Source organism: Vombatus ursinus, unplaced genomic scaffold, assembly GCF_900497805.2.
Source record: "Vombatus ursinus unplaced genomic scaffold, bare-nosed wombat genome assembly UNPS02015255.1, whole genome shotgun sequence".
NCBI classification, from domain to species: Eukaryota; Metazoa; Chordata; class Mammalia; order Diprotodontia; family Vombatidae; genus Vombatus; species Vombatus ursinus.
Window position 1 is genome coordinate 35772337 of NW_020955033.1, and position 19345 is coordinate 35791681.

At 36.6% G+C, this 19345-nt stretch overlaps 1 pseudogene; it reads left to right on the forward strand.

Annotated features, from left to right (window-relative positions):
* Positions 1–12771, forward strand: part of LOC114031807 — a 129603-nt pseudogene extending 116832 nt beyond the window's left edge.
* The last annotated feature ends 6574 nt before the right edge of the window (positions 12772–19345 follow it).

Genomic DNA, 19345 nt, shown 5'->3' on the forward strand with positions numbered 1-19345 from the left:
ACACACACACACACACACACACACACACACACACACACCATGGCTTATGTAAAAATATGTTTTGCATAACTTCATATGTATAATGGGTATTGTTTTTCTTGCCTTCTCAATGTGTGGGGGAGGGAGAGAATTAGGAACTGAAAATTATAATTTTAAATCAAAAGAAGTCAGTCAGTAATAAAAACACTATTATTAAGTCTTTACTTAAATGAAGTTTAATCCAATCAGAGCTGGGCTCTCACTCTATTGTGTGTGTATATGTGTATATATTATATGTATGTACACACATACATATATACATGCGTACACACAAATGTATATTTCTCCTCCTATTATAATGTGAACTCCTGGAGAACAGAGATTTATCTTATTTTTCTATTTAAATCCCCATCACTTAGCATAATACTTTGCACATAAGTGCTTAATAAATGTTTTTTCATTCATTCACTCATTTATTCATTTGGCATCATTTTCTCATCTATAAAATGAGAAGGCTGGATTTGTTTAAATGATCTTGAAGGTCTATTCTAGGTCTGAATCCTCTGAACCAATGATAATTAAAGCATAAAATGTTTGTAAGGTTTTCCAAAGAAAAGCCCTATATAAACTCAATGATTCTTCTTCCTTGGGCACTTAAATGGCTCCCTGGGTACAGATCAGCTACCCATCTACACCTTCTCATCTTGTGTGATTCTTGTCTAAACCCAGATAAAAATAAAAGAATTTTGTGCTAGAGGCCACATAGCTTTAAAGGGATTGATTTTCAACGTATCCCAAGAGGAGAATCTTTGTATCAGTGTTTATTATACCCATTTGACATTCCTTTTACACTCAATCCCTATTTAAAATTCAGTGGTATGCTACTTATTATGCAATTAAGCTTTTTGTAACTTCTGCTCTTGTACTTATTTGTGCAAACTTATTTCTACTACCTCTGCTCCCGGATGCTCCCCCTATAATTAGATTAAACCTCCATTTAAGTAAAGGCTTAATAAATGCATGCTTACTGTCCACTCGCTCTTTTTTTAATTCTTATTTTCAGTTCCAAATTCTTTCCCTCCCTCCACCCTTCCCCTACCCGTTGAGAAGGCAAGAAATATAATATTTGTTGTATACATATGAAGTCATGCAAAACATATTTTCACATTAGCCATGTTGCAAAAAAAATTTTAAGGTAAGGAAAAAAAAATCTAAAATATGCCTCAATCTGCACTCAGAGTTCATCAATTTTCTCTTTGGAGGTGGATAGCATTTTTCATCATGAGTCCTTTGCAATTGTCTTATATCATTGTATTGATCAGAGTAACTGAGTCTTTCACAGTTGATTATTGTTACAATATTGTTGTTACTATATACAACATTCACCCAGTTCTGCTCATTTTACTTTGCAACAACTCAATTTTTAAGTCCTCCCAGGTTTTCCTGAAGTCATCCCTTTTATCATTTCATATAGCACAATAATATTCTATCACAATCATATTCCACAACTTGTTCAACCATTCATCAATTGATAGAAATCTCCATAATTTGTCCAGGGTCACACAAATAACTTGCCCAGGGTCACACAAATAATAAGTGTCTTAGGCCAGATTTGAACTTAAGAAGATGAGTTTTCCTGACTCCAAACCCAGCACTCTACCCACTGTGTCTCCTAGCTGTCACCCACATGCATTAATGAAACCTATTTTTCCACATCCTCTCTAGCATCTTTCATTTTCTTCTGTCATGTTAGTCAATCTGATAGGTGCGAGGTGGTACCTTAAAATTATATTTCATTTGCATTTCTGTAATTATTAGTGATTCTGACTGACTTCTTCATGCATAAATTTTTGCTTCCTGATTAACTTCTTAAGGCGTTCCAGAAGCTACAGACATTTATGACTACCTGGTATGTCATCAGACAGATCTCTCAAGGTCTCTCTCAAGAACTTTGGAATTGATTTTTGACAGGACTGCCCAGCATGATGTGCCCTCATCAGAGAGGTTGCCAAGCTCTGTGAGCAAAGCAGAACTGAAGTAACTAGAAAGAAATGCAAGATGTACAGATTTAGAGAATCCACCACAAATGTTCACATGGACTATCTGTGCCTGACCTGTGGTAGAGCATTCTGAGCTCATATTGGTCTGATCAGCCACAGCTGGACACACTATAACTTGACACTAACATAGTGATGTCATTTTTGTCCTCTTCGAGAACCAAGGACAACATCCAACAATTGTTGATTGTGTTTGGAGCATGGCACTACTTGCTGGAAACAATTACAAAGCTAAGACAACTGCCTGCATCTTTGAGCTTACAGTCTATTAGTGAGATAAGATAAATATATAGATAACTATAGTATGGAATTCTGCATGAGAAATGCACCATAAAGGTGAAAGACAATAGGGCCATAAGAAGTCTGAAAAGAAGGATGTTAGGGACCTGGGGAGTTAATGAAGCCTTCATGGAGAATGTGGCATTTTAATTGGGACTTAAAAGTTGGATGGGAATTCAACCCTAAATTTATTTCAGGTACATTTTCTTATGTATTTTCATAAAGGCCAATTTCTCTCCACCCATTAATTTTATGACTATGTTTGCATTTCCTCCGTGAAAACCAAGCACCAATTCATTTTTCCTTGCTAGACAATGATGGATTTAGAATCTATTCATGGAGGAAATAATTCTACTTTCCAGGTAGAAAGAAATGTTGGATTCTTTTGCATAGACATAAACTATAGCAACCTTAGAATTTAGCTAAGAAGATACATTACACAGTAACAGCAATATTGTTTGATGAAGAACTGTGAATGACTTAGCTATTCTCAGCAATGCAATGATCCAAGAAAATCCCAAAGGACTAATGATGAAGCATACTATTCACCTCCAGAGAAAGAACTGATATTGATTGAATACAGACTGAAGCATGCTATTTTTCACTTTCTTTCATTTTTTTCTTTTATTCAAGTCTTCTTATGCAAAATGACAAATATGGAAATGTTTTACATAATTGCACATGTATAACCTATATCTGATTGCTTACCATCTCAGAGAGGGAGGGAGAGATAGAATTTGGAGCTCAAAACTTTAAATAAAAATGTTTAAAAATTGGGGAAAAAAAGAAGATACATTTCAGGAAACTATATTTATGTAGAAATAAATTAGCTTTGTAGCAGGGAAAAAGAGTCAGAAGTCTACAATTTGTATATTGAATTGCATCCAGGCACTGTTGTGTAGTGTGTTAGAAACAGAACAGGTCAAGATTTCAAAATTCCAGCTCTGCTTCTCAGCAGTTATGTGACTTGGAACAAGTCATCTCAAATCTCTGAAACTCAGATTTATCATTTATGTTGTTGTTTGGGTCATTTCAGTTATGTTCAACTCTTTTGACCCTATTTGGGGTTTTCTTGGCAAAGATACTGTAGTGGTTTGCCATTTCCTTCTCCAGCTCATTTTACATATGAGGAAACTGAGGCAAACAGAGTTAAGTGACTTGGTCAGGGACACACAGCTAGTAAGTGTCAGAAGCCAAATTTGAACTCAGGAAGATGAGTCATCCTGTCTTCAGGCCCAGCACCCTTTGGGACGTCCATATTCCCCTATGGAAAATGATGATCATTGTGGACCACTGGGGTTTTCTCAGGAAAGATACTGGAGTACTTGGCCGTTTCCTTCTCCAGCTCATTTTGCAGATGAGGAACCTGAGGCAAACAGGCTTAAGTGACTTGCCCAGGGTCACACAGCTAGTAAATGTGTGAGGCCAGATTTGAACTCAGGAAGATGAGTCTTCCTGACTCTAGGCCTGGCACTCAAATCGCTGTACCACCAAGTTGCCCCTTAATGATTATCATCTATAATCTGGGGATAATAACACTTGCATTACTTATCTCAGAAGGCCAAATAAAATAATGTATATAGAAAGCTTTATAAACTATAAAGAAGTATATAAGAAATAACTGCTAGTATTATCATTATCAAAAGGTACTTATAAAGATATGAGTAAATATTAATAGCAATTATTCAGAACCATAGCAGAAATTACCTACCCTTCCACTATTATGGGTGCCAGTCACTAATATTATATATAATATGAAATGTGCCGCAGTGTAAAGAATCCTGACCTGGAAGCCAGGAGAACCAGATTCTAGCCCTGGCTTTGCCATTAATTAGCTGTTTCACCCCTTCTCAGAGCTATGCTTGAGCATCAGTTTTTGCATTTGGAAAATGAGGGAGTAACGGTGGATAAGATGATCTCTCGGTCTCTTACTGCTCCAAAGTTCTATGATTCTATGAATTAACAATTCAATTTAATAAGCATGTATTAAGTGCCTGCTGGAGATACAAAGATAAAAACAAAACATCCCTTGCTCATAGAGAGTTTACATTCTACTAGAAGGATAAGCAGATAATTAAACACAAAGTAATATGGAATAATTTTAAGAAGAAGAAAGTACTAAAAATTGAAGGAATCAGGAAACACCTTGTGTAGGCATGACATTGGAGCTGTGCTTAGAAAGAAGCTAGTGGTTCTACAAGATGGAATGCATTACAGACAAAAGGAAGCTCCTGTGCAAATGCAAAGTGGTGGGAGGCTGGGTTGACTACAGGAAATAGCTGGCCAGTTTGACTGGAATGAAGAAGTAATGGGAAATAATATGAAATGAATGGAAAGGTAGATGTGAGCCATATTGTGGAAGCCTTCCAATGTCAAATTGAGAATTTTGAATTTTATTCTAGATGTAACACTGAAAACACTTCAGTAGGGTAATGACATCATCAGATTTGTATTGTTGGAATATCAGATCTGTGTTTTACTCTCTCTTTTTCCAATAGGACTTACCCATTTTTTATTCTAACTCTATTCTTTATTTTAAGCAATTACGATTATAATAGCAATTTGTCAGTATCATCATAATCACAAAAAGACCCATTGCCATTAAAAGTAATCCCTGATTTTTTTATTGGTGTACAGCTAAACTGCATGGATCACTGGGTCCTGAAGCATCTCTACTAAGCCTTACTTAAACCTTTTACACCGAAAAATAAATATTGATAGTCATATTCTTCTACTTATCCTAATCCTTTGAAAAACTTCTATTTCCTTTCTTACCTATTCTTAGATTTCAGTTTGCATTCAATGTGTGAGCTATCCAGAAATGTGCTAAGAAGTAAGAGTACTCTAGCCTCAAACTCAGATTAGTCTCTCTTATTGCTAATGAAAAATGAGAATAGAGATTTAAACTAACATATTGAACATGTTCTTATATTTGAGCCACACTTGAAGTCATCTCAGGGCAAGATAGGATTTGTAGTCATGTAATATTAAAAGAAGAATACTTGTTAGAGATGGACTTTTGCAGTAGAAAGCAGTTGAAGATACTATATAATTTCTCAAATTCTGTCTATCCCGATCACCTCCTCTGACTCAGTTCTGAGTCCAGCTCATTGTCAAGCAAGCAAGGAAAAAACATTTATTAAATGCCTATTAGGCACCAAGTGCTATCCTAGGCATTAGAAATACAAAATGCATCCATTTGAAAGAAACGTCCACCCAAAGAGTTTATCTGAGACATACATATTAATAGGCTAACTCAAGAGAATTCATGTCCTAAATTCAAAGTATCAAAGTAAAAAGCAAATCATATAAATGTATGCAGCACCAGTGTCCTCCCAGAAGATGAATACTTCAGGTTTAAGGTACTTTATGGATATATATTCCAAAAACTAAAGCTTATGAGTTTCCATCAATATGTTTACCTTTCAATAATCAGCCAGAGGGCACAATTAGGGAGGAAAAGGCATTTATTGAAATGTCATAGTAAGAAAAAAAACAAAACACCTCCCCCATAACCTGGGATATTTTCCCCCAAAAATATACCCATTAAAAGGGAACATAAGCAAGTATAGAAATCATGAATTCACTGGATATGGGGAATTTGTCTAGAGGGGCCACTTCGAGTACCCCTCATATCTTCTCAAGATGTCCTTATGCTGCACCTTGCTGGCTATAGCATCTCTGCTGGGCTGGCCTCTAAAGGACCCTTTTCATGAAAAATGGAAGAGTCAGAGTTAAAGAAATACAACAAGCACAGGCCTGAGTTATCCAAAATGACGGTCCTTCCCAAGTCACAGTAAGTGGTACCAGACAAAAGCAGCTTTACTTTGGCAGACAAAATGAGCTGAAAGAACAGCAGAGCAGATGCCTGATAAGGAGTGGGAGGAACTGAAATCCAGGAGGATGAAGGTGTCCTGTGGAAATAAAAGAAAGATGAACAAGAAAAAAGATGAGAGGTCAAAAGCAGAGATCACTAGCACCTCGAGGCTAGATACCCCAAACAAATATCATATTTGACTCAGTAACCTTAGCTCTTCTTCTTCCTTATCAAAGCAGCTGGGATGTTGTGGAGGACCCCTGGACCTCATAGAGTCAAAACACCTGGATCTGAGGTCTGGCTCTCCTGCTTACTATCCATGTGGCCACAGCCAAGTCACTTCACTTCTCTCAATATTGTCATCTGTAAAACGGAGATAATAATACTTGGAATGCCTCCTCACAAGGTGTTGTGTAGCATCCATGAGCTAACATAGGGCAAGTGCTTAATAAACATAAGCTACTTTTCCTTCCCCTCCTCCCTCTCATAATTAAAGCTAAAGTACAGAAAAAACCCAGACACTGGACTTTCATGAGAGCAATAGAAGTTTATATTTGTGTGTTTGTGTTTCATCTTTCAATGCCTCTGTCTCACCTCCAGAAAATACAATAGTCTGTTTCTTACAGTTCTCATTCTTTAGAATGCTTACTGACAAAATTTAATTGACATTTAGGACTACTCATCTATCTTAAGAGAATTTCTGATAAACGTCTCATCTCTACCTTCCACCTTATAGTCCCTCTTGACAGGAAGAAGGAAAAGGGGGAGGAGAAGAAGAAGAAGAAGGAGGAGAAGAAGAAGAAGAAGAAGAAGAAGGAGAAGAAGAAGGAGAAGAAGAAGAAGAAGAAGAAGGAGAAGAAGAAGGAAAAGAAGAAGAAGAAGAAGAAGAAGAAGAAGAAGAAGAAGAAGGAGAAGAAGAAGGAGAAGGAGAAGGAGAAGAAGAAGGAGGAGAAGAAGGAGGAGGAGGAAGAGAGGGAGAAGAAGAAGAAGAAGGAGAAGGAAGAGAAGAAGGAGAGGGCAGCTAGGTGGGGCAGTGGATAGAGCACAAGCCCTGAAGTCAGGAGGACCTGAGTTCAAATTCAGCCTCAGACCAAACACTTGACACTTACTAGCTGTGTGACCTTGGGCAAGTCACTTAACCCCGATTGCCTAAAAAAAAGAAAGAAACTATTATTAGATTTCAGAAACTTTATCTTTCTATTATAATTCATGTGACTTGACTACCTGATACTGTGTTATTTTACTATGGATGGATCCTAAAGCCATAAACCCTAACCATAATTGGTTTCAACACAGCTCTAGCCCAAAAACGACCTGTTTGTGAGAGGCACAAACAGTGCTAGAATAGTGTTATGGATAGGGTGCTAGACTTAGAATCAGAAAGATCTGGTTTTGAATCTTGCCTCAAATATTTACTAGTTGTGTGATCCTCTTTGTTCTTGTCATGCTGTAAAATGAGGAGGGTAGACTCGGTGATCTCTAAGATGGCTTCTAGCTCTAAATCTAAAAGCCAATGTGTGAATGCCAGAGTCTGAGGGGAATGTATATAGCTATAGATATCGATATAGATATATATGTGTATCTATATATATGTGTTAATTGTCACACATGTCACTTTAATGATACCTTCTCTTTATAATCAATCAAATATATCATGCTAGCATTGTTCTAAGTCTTGAGTTCTTGCTTCCTTCCCTTCTTGACTCCCAAGATTTATCTGCTCAGAAAGACTTGACAATCTGGATTTTTCTGTGTTCTTAGGATTCAAGCCCAGGTGATAGAGGAAAATATTCTCCCTATTGATCATGACATAATTCCCATAATTCAAATCCCATCCCCAATCATAATTTCATATCATACAGGTTTCTAAAGAAGTAATATAAAGAGTAAAGAGAGACTGGCAAAAGGACTAGATCTATACTGTCTTCTATGTATATAACAGTTCAAACTTTCCCTTTCTCACTTAAAGTATTCCTTTGTAGTTCTCCACCATACAGAGAGGAATAGCACCAGGACCAATTTATCATAGATGCAATCAATTCTCATAGAAAATTAAATTCTGGGGAGTCAAGTCGGCGGAGTAAAAGCAATGACTTGCTTGAGCTCTCCCCCAAACCCCTCCAAATACCTACAAAAAAATGGCTCTAAACAAATTCTAAAGCAACAGAACCCACAAAAAGACAGAGTGGAACAAATTTCCAACCCAAGACAACCTGGATGGTTGATCAGAAAGGTATATCATGTCAGGCTGGGAGAGGACCGCAGTTTGACATGGGCGCGCAGGCAAAGCAGTCCTCAGAGGACTGAATTGCAGGTAGCTGTAGTGGTTTCCAGAACTCTCAACCCACTAACGCAAAGACAATTAGAAGGTCAGTGGGAAAAGTCTGTGACTGTGGTGACAGAGAGAAGTGAGGTGGTCTCAGCTCCAGTCCCCAAGCCTGGCCCCAGGGCAGCGGCTGCTTCCTGAGCTTCCAGTCCATAGAATGAGGGGGAATCCAGTGGCTGATCAGAGAGGGAGTGCAGAGATCTCTTTGCTGGTGCAGGATTCTCTTGCTTTGCCCTTGCTTGGATCTGGGTCACAGTTCTAGATGGCAGTCCTGGGGAGAAGAGGAGCACTGGTGTGGTGGACCTTGTAGTGACTGTGGAGAGGAAATCCTCCTCACAGTTCCAAGACAGAAAAGAGTGCTTGTGGTCACTCATAGACCAGAGCATAGGCCAGGAAAGGAGTAAACACCTCGCCCTTGATCATAGCACCTTAAAAGAACTGAAAATTTACAGGTTCCTATAAGTATCTCTGAAAACAACTGCACAAAACCCCTGAAGCTTGAGACAATACATTCTCCACACTGAGAAACAGACCCCTACCTTAACAAAGAGTTTATAACTCAAGTAATTGACTGGGATAGTGGGCAAGCAGCGCAAAAAGAGTCAGACTATAGAATCTTACTTTGGTGACAAAGAAGATCAAAACACACACGCAGAAGAAAACAAAGCCAAAGCTCGTACATCCAAAGCCTCCAAGAAAAATATGAATCAGTCCCAGTCCATGGAAGAGCTCAAAAAGGATTTTTAGGAGCAAGTAAGAGAAGTAGAGTAAAAACTGAGAGTGGTGCAAGAAAATCATGAAAAACAAGTCAACAACTTGCTAAAGGAGACCCAAAAAAATACTGAAGAAAATAACACCTTAAAAAATAGCCTAACCCAAATGGCAAAAGAGGTCCAAAAAGCCAATGAGGATAAGAATGCCCTAAAAAGCAAAATTGGTCAAATGGAAAAGGAAGTCCAAAAGCTCACTGAAGAAAATACTTCTTTAAAAACTAGAATGGAGCAATTGGAAGCTAGAGACTTTATGATAAATCAAGACATTGTAAAACAAATCCAAAAGAATGAAAAAATAGAAGATAGTGAAATATCTCATTGGAAAAACAACTGACCTGGAGAATAGATCCAGGAGAGAGAATTTAAAAATTATTAGACTATCTGAAAACCATGATCAAGAAAAGAGCCTAGATATCATCTTTCAAGAAATTATTAAGGAAAACTGCCCTGATATTCTAGAACCAGAGGGCAAAATAGAAATTGAAAGAATCCACTGACCACCTCCTGAAAGAGATCCCCAAAAGAAAACTCCTAGGAATATTGTAGTCAAATTCTGGAGTTCCCAGGTCAAGGAGAAAATATTACAAGCAGTCTGAAAGAAATAATTCAAGCATTGTGGAAACACAATCAGGATAACACAAGATTTAGCAGCTTCTACATTACGGGACCGGGAGGGCATGGAATATAATGTTCCGGAGGGCAAAGGACATAGGATTACAACCAAGAATCACCCACCCAGCAAAACTGAGTATAATCCTTCAAAAGAAAAAATGATCATCCAGTGAAATAGGAGACTTTCAAGCATTCTTGATGAAAAGACCAGAGCTGAATAAAAAATTTGATTTTCAAATACAAGACTCAAGTGAAACATGAAGAGGTAAACAGGAAAGAGAAATCGTAAGAGACTTATTAAGGTTGAACTGTTTACATTCCTGCATGGAAAGATGATATTTGTAACTCATGAGTCCTTTGTCAGAATTAGGGTAGTGGGAGGGAAAAAATTATATGTATGTATGTATAGATAGATAGAGAGAGAAAAAGAGAGAAAGGTAAATAGCTAGATAGAGGGCACAGGTGAGTTGAAGATGAAGGGGTGATATATGGAAAATAAAATTAAGGGGTGAGAGAGGATTATACTGGGAGAAGGAAAAAGAGAGAGGTAGAATGGGGTAAATTATCTCACACGAAATAGACAAGAAAAGGCTTTTACAGTGGAGGGGAAATGGGGGAAGGTGAGAGGGAATGAGTGAATCTTATTCTCATAGGATTTGGCTTAAGGAGGGAATAACATACACAATTGGGTATGGAAATCTATCTTACCCTACAGGAAAATAAGGGGGGAAGGGGACAAGAGAGCAGGGGGATGATAGAGAGGAGGACAGATTGGGAGAGGGGATAATCAGAAGCAAACACTTCTGAGGAGGGACAGGGTCAAAAAAGAGAATAGAATAAATCGGGGGTGGGATAGGATTAAGGGAAATATACTTTCGCAACATGACTACTATGGAAGTGTTTTGCATGACTACACGTCTATAACCTGGATCAAGTTTCCTGCTTTTTCAATGAGGGTGGGTGGGGAGGGAGGAAGGGAGAAAATTTGTAACCCAAAGTTTTAAAAACACATATTTAAAAAAAAGAAAATTAAATTCTGGCCAAAGTTTCCTACCACACGAGTGGGTTCCATTAACCTTTGATCAAGACTCAACTTGAAAATAGATGTACTATTTTTGAATATACAGATGTACAGAAATAGCATGGGTATCAGAGAGGTCCAGGGTTTTTGTTTTTTCCATTTCTTCTGTTATAATTCCTCCAGTTCAAATATCACCTTCTATGTGTAGCTTTTTCTGATTTATCCAGCTGCTAGTGCACTACCTCCCCAAACTACCATATATAGTCTCTCTCTCTCTCTCTCTCTCTCTCTCTCTCTCTCTCTCTCTCTGTCTCTCTCTCTCCTTCTCTCTCTCTCTCCATATATATATATGTGTGTGTGTATGTTTGTATATATGTATGTATATATGTATATATTTAGTATCTACTTTTACGTGTGTATGTTTCTCCTCCCCTCACCTCAGAATTCAGTTCTGTGAGGGCAATAAGTGTTTCACTTCTATCTTTGTACACCCATGCTTAGTGAATTGCTTGGTATTTAATAAATGCTTGTTGATGGATAAATTGATTTTAACCACTAATAGAAGGGCAGAAAAGAAGGAAATAGGCTATCCAATTGCTCAGCTATTTAGTTTGGGGCTCCTAATGAGTAATTTTAACATTTCTTATGTTTATTATTTTATACACTGTAACTATTATATTATGCATAAATTGTTGAGCCTTATTTAAAGACGTTCCTCCAATGAAATCCCGTTACGGTATTATAGCTGTTTGATGCATCCTATAGGCAAAAAGAGATTAGCAGAAAAAGACCTCATGGGGGAAGGAGTTTAAATCTTCACTGAGCATGCTGGGTTTTGTAATTTGGGTTCATCTTGGTAGCCAACAGGTCAACCTTGAAGGAGATCCTGGGCTCTGGCCTGCTATACCATCTGTATACTGTTGCTTCAGCCTCAGCTTACACTTCCAATCTCCATTCATCATAGCCTTATTGTCTGCCTGGAGGGCAGGGTGTGGGAATGTCTATCACACAACTGTTAAAATGTAGTGGAAGTGATCTTGGGTACTAAAAGAGCAATTTTTTTTCCTTATTGTTTTCATAGGTAAAATCCAGGTTTCCCTGCCCTCAGATTTGGACATTCTCATAGTTGATGTTTTAGACTCAAGGAAGAGGTTGTATAAAACCATGATGACTGCACAAATGTTTGTTAAGTAAAACTTTTGGTATTGACACTACAGAAATCAAAATAAAAGGGAAGAAAGGCCTCTATTTTAAAGGTGGGCAGTGTTCAGAAATATTCAGGAAATAACTAAAGAAATTAATTGCTTCTGAAATTTCTCAAGGGAAGAAAAAGCAGCATTTTCTTATTCCCTATTCCCATCAGCATCATTCTTACCATTTGGAAATGCAGGTTTTTCCAGTTGTCTATGATGTTACTGAAGCTATGAGAGATGAGAGGATTTTCTTTATGGCTTACATACACTACGTTTTGCAAGTTCCACTGCTGGCATCATGCAAGTCCAATGAGTTTCTCTGGACCACTCAGAAGAATGTGGTGTCAGCCCATGTTGAAGGTGAGTTGGAAGTTCTGACAGGCCAGAACATTTACACAAAAGCCAGAATCAATTTGCTCCTTTTTGCTGAAAGGAATTTTCAGGAACTTCTTGTTGATGTGGAACCAGAGAGAATAGATAAGTTCTATGAAATTTTTTTAAAAACTACTTGGCTGCATACAAATGATCAGCCCAGATCCTTCTCTGGCAAGAGACCCTCTGTATGGGATAGAGTTGCTAAGAATTGAAAATATCACTCATGAACAGTGGCTGGAAGCTAAGCATCTAGGGTCTTCAGAAGACACCTTTGAGATCCCTATTGAGCAAACAAGCTTGGAGATGCTTGGAAGGGAAGATAGAAACAGGAGGCAGTAAACATGAAACTACTTTTCCTCTGTACATCATAGAAGAGGTATCAGAAATGGAATGCCTGTCTTTCAGTAACTATGAAATTTCACCTAGCCCACCATCCTGCTCCCCAAAGCCCAAAGTGATGCAAAAAAAAAGAGGAAAATGCTAACTCTACCCTTTCCTTGATTTCTAAATAAGGAATATAAGCTGGACTTTAAACTCTACAATTGGGCAAGTATCAAGGAAAGAGCAACAGAGACATGAAGCCACAAGATCTAGATTTATATCTTGATTCTGTAAGAAATTCAAATTGTGAACTGATACATCAATATAATATAACTTGATTTTTAGCTAAGGCTTGCTATGAATTATTAAGTTTATTTATTATTGAATGTATGTATTAATTGTATTTATTAATAATATTAATATTAAATTAGTATTAAATATTTAAATTATTAAATTTATTAGGGGCAGTTAGGTGGTGCAGTCAGGAGGCCCTAAAGTCAGGAGGACCTAAAGTCAGGAGGACCTGAGTTCAAATCTGGCCTCAGACCAAACACTTGACACTTACTAGCTGTGTGACCCTGGGCAAGTCACTTAACCCCAATTGCCTAAAACAAAAAAAGAAAGAAAAAAATTATTAAATTTATTAAACTTTTATTAGTAAGTTGTTAGAATTTAACTTCCCCACTCTTGTGAGCCTAAGTCCCTTGTTTCGTAACACTTCTCCTTTTCTGTGTGAGTAAAAGTTCCCCTTTTTGTATGGAAGTTCATTCCTCATTTAGACTCATGAAAACTTACAAAACGCTCCATGATGCTCTCATAGTATATCAATGAGTTGTTTCATTAATCATCAACACCTGAGCCAATGAGCAAGATGAACTTTGATTTAATTAAAGTTGAGTTGAGAATGCCTGCAGTCCTAATGTTACAAATCAACCTACTTCCCTATACCTGTTATAGTTCCCTATTCCTGTAAATTCTATAGTACGCATTAATATCCTGAATATGTATTAATCATGAATATGCATTTTGATTAATTCCTCCTTGTTGATTATAAAAGTGCTCTCTGTAAAACCTTCAGTTTGCCCTTGCCTACTTGAGGAGGCTTGAATACAATTTACTGGCAATTTCTAGCTTTGCTAATAAATTGATTGTTCTTGGAACTTTGTCCCTCAGTTTACCTTTATTTTTCATGGAACAGTTGGCAATCATGGCAAGACTCAAGTGAGGGATTCCAGCTCCCAGGACAGCCCTTCGGAGGAAAACTTCTAATAGGCACTTCAGTTGATTTCACCAATGGACTTTTTTTCACAGGAGACCACCACAGAAGCTGGACACTCCTACAAATCTAACTTGAAACCTTCTGAGCCAAGTTAAAATCTGCAATTAGGCGGGGCCAGAACTTCCTGGCATCAGGGCTTCCCTTCTTCAGGGAGAAATAGTGGACTCAGACCTAAGGTCCAGCAGATTTCCTAGGGAGGACAGGTGAGCCCGATGAGCCCTTTAAGAAGGCAGCAATATCCAGGAACCTCCTTTGTATCCCTCTGAAAGGCTTTATTTTTGTTTTGGTCTGATATCAAATGAAGCTTCTTCTCCAGAGAGAAGTGGACTCCCCAGTTTAAGGCCTGGCCAGATATTAGTAGAAGCCTTTTTTCCTAGAGTAAGATATCTATAAACAGAGCTCTAAAATTGTGAGTACATTTTCAAATTGTCTCTATTTGATAGAATTTGCTATCCTCTAGTCAGGTGTCAACAGAGATCTCAATTACCGCTGATTTTTCTATGTGCACTTTGTTTTAAGGAAGTTGTTCTGGCAGAGAGTCTAGAAGAGAATGTGCTGAAAATCACTTTCTCAGCTAGCAGGGACTTAACTTACATTTTTAGTGAGAGTTAGGGAGGAAGAATCTATTAATAGGGGCTTCTGTTCATCTGTGTTTGTCTTGATACTTAAACCAATCCTTTTCTTGTGGTCTGATCAACCAAAAGGAAAATAGTTGGTACAGAGAGTAAAAACTTTCTCCAGAACTTTAAAAGGACGTTAAAAAGGAAAAGTCTTTCTCTGCCTTTCTGACTCTAGCCAAGCTGGAGTGGCAGACAAAAGACAGATAAAAACACAGAAATTTGGTTTCCAATCTGCAGAAATTTAATTATATTGTAAACAAATTAGAGACCAAAAGTTGTTTCCTCTACTATAAATCTTCAAATTGCAGTTTGAATACTTCTGGAAAGAGGAATAAAGGAAATTTTTACAGACACATTCTAAGCGCAAAGGGGAGGTGATTTCATTGATTAGAGAAAAGAGAACTGGAATTAGCACATTTCAAAGTGCTCTCAGTTTGCACTTTGACCACGGAGACAGAAAAGCTTTTTTAAAAAAATAATTGAAAGTAAGTGAAATTTAATGATACCACTATAGTTTAAATCAATTGTTTAGATAAATTAGAAACAGAGTAAAACTTGTGCTGAAATCAGTGGAAGTGAAAATAAGGTCAAAATTGTATTTTAGTGGAACCATAATGAGTAAAGCTCTAAGTTAAAGTAACAATTATTGAGGATAGAATTAAACAAGAACATAGCATTGTAGGAAAATGTCATTCTTCCATAGTGTCCAACTCTTTATAACCCCATGGACAATAGCATGCCATTTCATTCTCATATCTTTCAGCATTTTGATGTGGTCCATGAAGTTTTCTTGGCAAAGATGCTGCAGTGGTTTGCCATTCCCTTCTCCAGCAAATAGTAAATTAAGTGTGTGCTCACCTAATATGGAGGGTGCTCAGATTACAAAGGATCAAATTAGAAGGAGTATATGACTTAAAATAAATTTTAGCATAAAATACAAAAGTTTTGACCAAGCAAAACAAAATTTGCAAATTATTTCTGGATGTTCCTTGCCTCATTGTCTTGGGAACTAAAACAAACTTTTTACAGGATGAACTTAGAAAGCTTACAAATTTAAAACAAATTTTCATCACTTGGAAGTGTAATCTTAAATTTTATCTCCATCAGTTACTGTTTTTCAGTTCCTGATAATGCTAATTAATTTTTGAAGCCAAAATTGTGTTTTTAAGGAAGTCAGATACTTCATAATCAAAGAAGTTTTCTTTTTAAACATCAAAAATCTGTATTAGTATGCTAGTATGTGTCGAAGATATGGTTGTTTAATTTACATTTAATTGTTTTAATTAAAATCAATTGATGTTTACTATTGCTGCATCTCAGCAATTATAAACCCAGCATCACTTTTCAATTTGTGGGGTTAAGAAACTTTGTAATATATATTTAAACCAGTGAATTTTGAAAACGTAAAGCATAAATTAGCTGAAAATAGTAGGCTCTTAGAAAAATTGAGATGTAAATATTATTATTATGGATTATAAATCTGGATTTCATCTTGTCAAAATTTTGTTTTGAAAACCAAATTATAATTGTGATATATCAGAGAATTTCATTTCATTTGCAATTGATAAAGGCAATAATGCTGAAAATGCAGGAATCAAGTAAATCTGAGTTAAAATCCAACCTCTGGAATTTATTAGTTATATGACTTTAAGTGAATGATTGATTTCATTCTAGTCTTCTTTTTATGTAAATGAGAAAATAAATAATAATATCCACCTCCCAGGGTTGTTGGGAGAATAAATAATTGCAAAGTGCTTAGCATAGTGAGCATTGTATAAACGTTGACTATTATTGGGTTTTAGATTAAATAGCATATCAAAGGTAATAACATGAATTATTTTCTAAATTGTTGTAAAACAATTACAGTTAGTGAAGCCACTTCTCTATTGAACTTTAAGGTTGCCCCAAAATGTAGAATTACTATACTTCAATGAGAAGTTTGAGGACAATTCCTTACCCCTACCAGAGTTGTGATCCAAATTTATAACTGTGCTTAGGTAAAGTTATAATAACTTGTTGACTCTATAAAAGAACTTATGCTGTAAAAGTCTAAAACAATGAATGGTTACTGTGAAATCGACTAAATTGATATCATTTGGCTAAAATAAGTTTTATATCTTACGAATTGGAGGGTCATTTCAGTCATTTCAGGCATGTCCAATTCTTTGTGACCCCATTTGGAGTTTTCTTGGCAAAGACACTGGAGTGATTTGCCATTTCCTTTTCCAACTCACTTGATGGATGAGGAACTAAGGCAAACAAGGTTAGGTGATTTGCCCAGGGTCACATAGCTAGTATCAGAGGCCAGATTTGAACTCAGGAAGATGAGTCTTCCTGTTTTCAAGCCCAACACTATCCAGCGCACCATTTAGCTGCCTGAATTAAACTGATAAAACATAGCAAAATTGTTTTAAAACTATTAAATATTTAATGGGTTATTTTCCCCTCTAAACCATCTTCCTAACGGGAAAGACTTCAGTATTACTATTTAGAACCACCTTACAAGTTAGCAAGTGTCTCAAGTATAAATGAGAAATCAAAAACTAAACATTTTAAAGTACTACAGAAAGCGGACCTCTGGAATTCTTTAAAATAATCTTTAAGAACTAGAAAAATCCTGGCACATGGTGAGCACTATATAAATGAACTATTGTTACTTCTTGAATTGACTGTAATTATGCCATACTGGTTAACTCTATAATGGATTTTAAGATGTCATTGAATGTGATTAATAAAATACCAAAGGAGGTAAGATAGATGATTTCCCCTATAACATAATTTTAAAATCCATTCTATTGAACTGTTGTCTCCTGAATGCTAAGTTTCATGTCTTAAATACATACTATTAGGTATATAAAAATTTTCTCTTGTGTTATAAAATCTGAGAAAAACTGTTAAGACAAGTTACTTCCCCTTTTGATTTGAATGCTGTTAGATCAGAAGTGTATCTGTCATAGAATATGACAAAAATGTTTGAAGACTGTTATATTTAATGAGATATATTTTGTTTTAAATTAAGAAAATAGTAATGATAAATGACTTACCTTTGGGAGAAAAGCATAACAAAATCCTCATAAGAGTTTTTTGTCTACGAGGTTCCTTAAGATTTTTCACTTGATCTAAGTCATAAAATCTTACCAGGCCTACTGACAGCATGTTGTGAAATTCTGATGTATTGCAGTTTGAGGAAGTATGACCTCTCCCACTCAATATGCGGGAAAATTGAAAATTTGTATATACAGATAAATTCATCCAAGATTATTTAACTGTCACTTCTAAAAATTATAGAATTGTATCTGTTCCTAAAATTGACTTATTGAAGGTTAGGATTAGTAAGTTACTAGGCAATAGTAGTAGCTGACCATTTTCTAGGGGTTTTGAGTAGACTATCAGGAATTCACTCTATGAGCAAAAGTTCCAGAATATGGTATTTTTACTGTTTGTCCAACTTATCAAACGTTCAACCAACTTGCTTCTCTACCATTTCCTGTGGTAGTCATCCTTCACCTTATATCCTATGTGAACATCTTCACATTGATGTCATATGTATGCCTAAGTCTGATCATTTATAAAGTCTCCCTTCAACTTACTTGATGGGTTAAAGCTTTTTCTAGAACTTAAAACTCCTATTGGCAAACTTTACTCTGAAGCTCACCTGAAGTGGCCAGATGTTCTCCCCTTCCTTTATCCTGTCGACAAGGTAGACCAAGGTGGGAGTTGTATATCTAAATATTAAAACCTATCACTTATTTGTTTAGATATACTTTAGAACATATGTATATGCGGTGAATTTTTTTTGCCGCCAACAACCAAATTGAATATAAGAAATTTTATCTCCTCATGAATATTGTATGAATTTGAATCAATACTGTTAATGATTTTTGTCACATGAACACAATAATTATATCCTGCCTTAATATATAATTAATGAGGTTCTGCAATTTAAGGTCAAATCTTGTGGGACTTTAATTTGATATAGTTCTGAATTTATTTCAGGTATACTTGTAAGATGGCAAAGCCAATAATCCACCATTCCAGGGGCTGCCATGTCCTGTGGTCCAAAGACTGCACATATTTGCCCATACACACTGTTTGCCCTTGGAAGAAAACTGAGAGGGTGACCTTTTGAAGGTAAAGGTAAGATTCTCTTCATTCAGTTTCCCATCAAGCAGCTTAATTTCTCAATAGGAAATTTTTCTACCTAAATAATTTTGAGCCTGGATTTTGATACCTTGTGAATAATGTGGCACTTTAATTGGCTATTAACTAGATGGCTCACTGGATAAAGCATTGGGCCTAGAGTCAGGAAGATCTGAGTTTAAATCTGGCTTTAGACACATACTAGCTGTGTGACTGGGTAAGTCACTTAACCTCTGTTTGCCTTAATCCACTAGAGAAGGAAATGGCAAATCATTCCAGTACCTTTGCCAAGAGAAGCCCATCGACTGCATTGACATGCTATGGTCCATGAGATCACAAAGAGTCAGACACCACTGAACAATTAAACAAGTGCTTAATAAATGCTTCGTGACTTGATTAGTAAGAGCCTTGATTCAGTTTCCTTTTTTATTTAATTAGGGCAGCTAGGAGGCACAATGGATAGAGTACCAGACCTGAAGTTAAGAATACTTAACTTCCTGAGCTTGAATCTGGTCTCAGACACTTACTACCTGTGTGTTCCTGACCAAGTCAC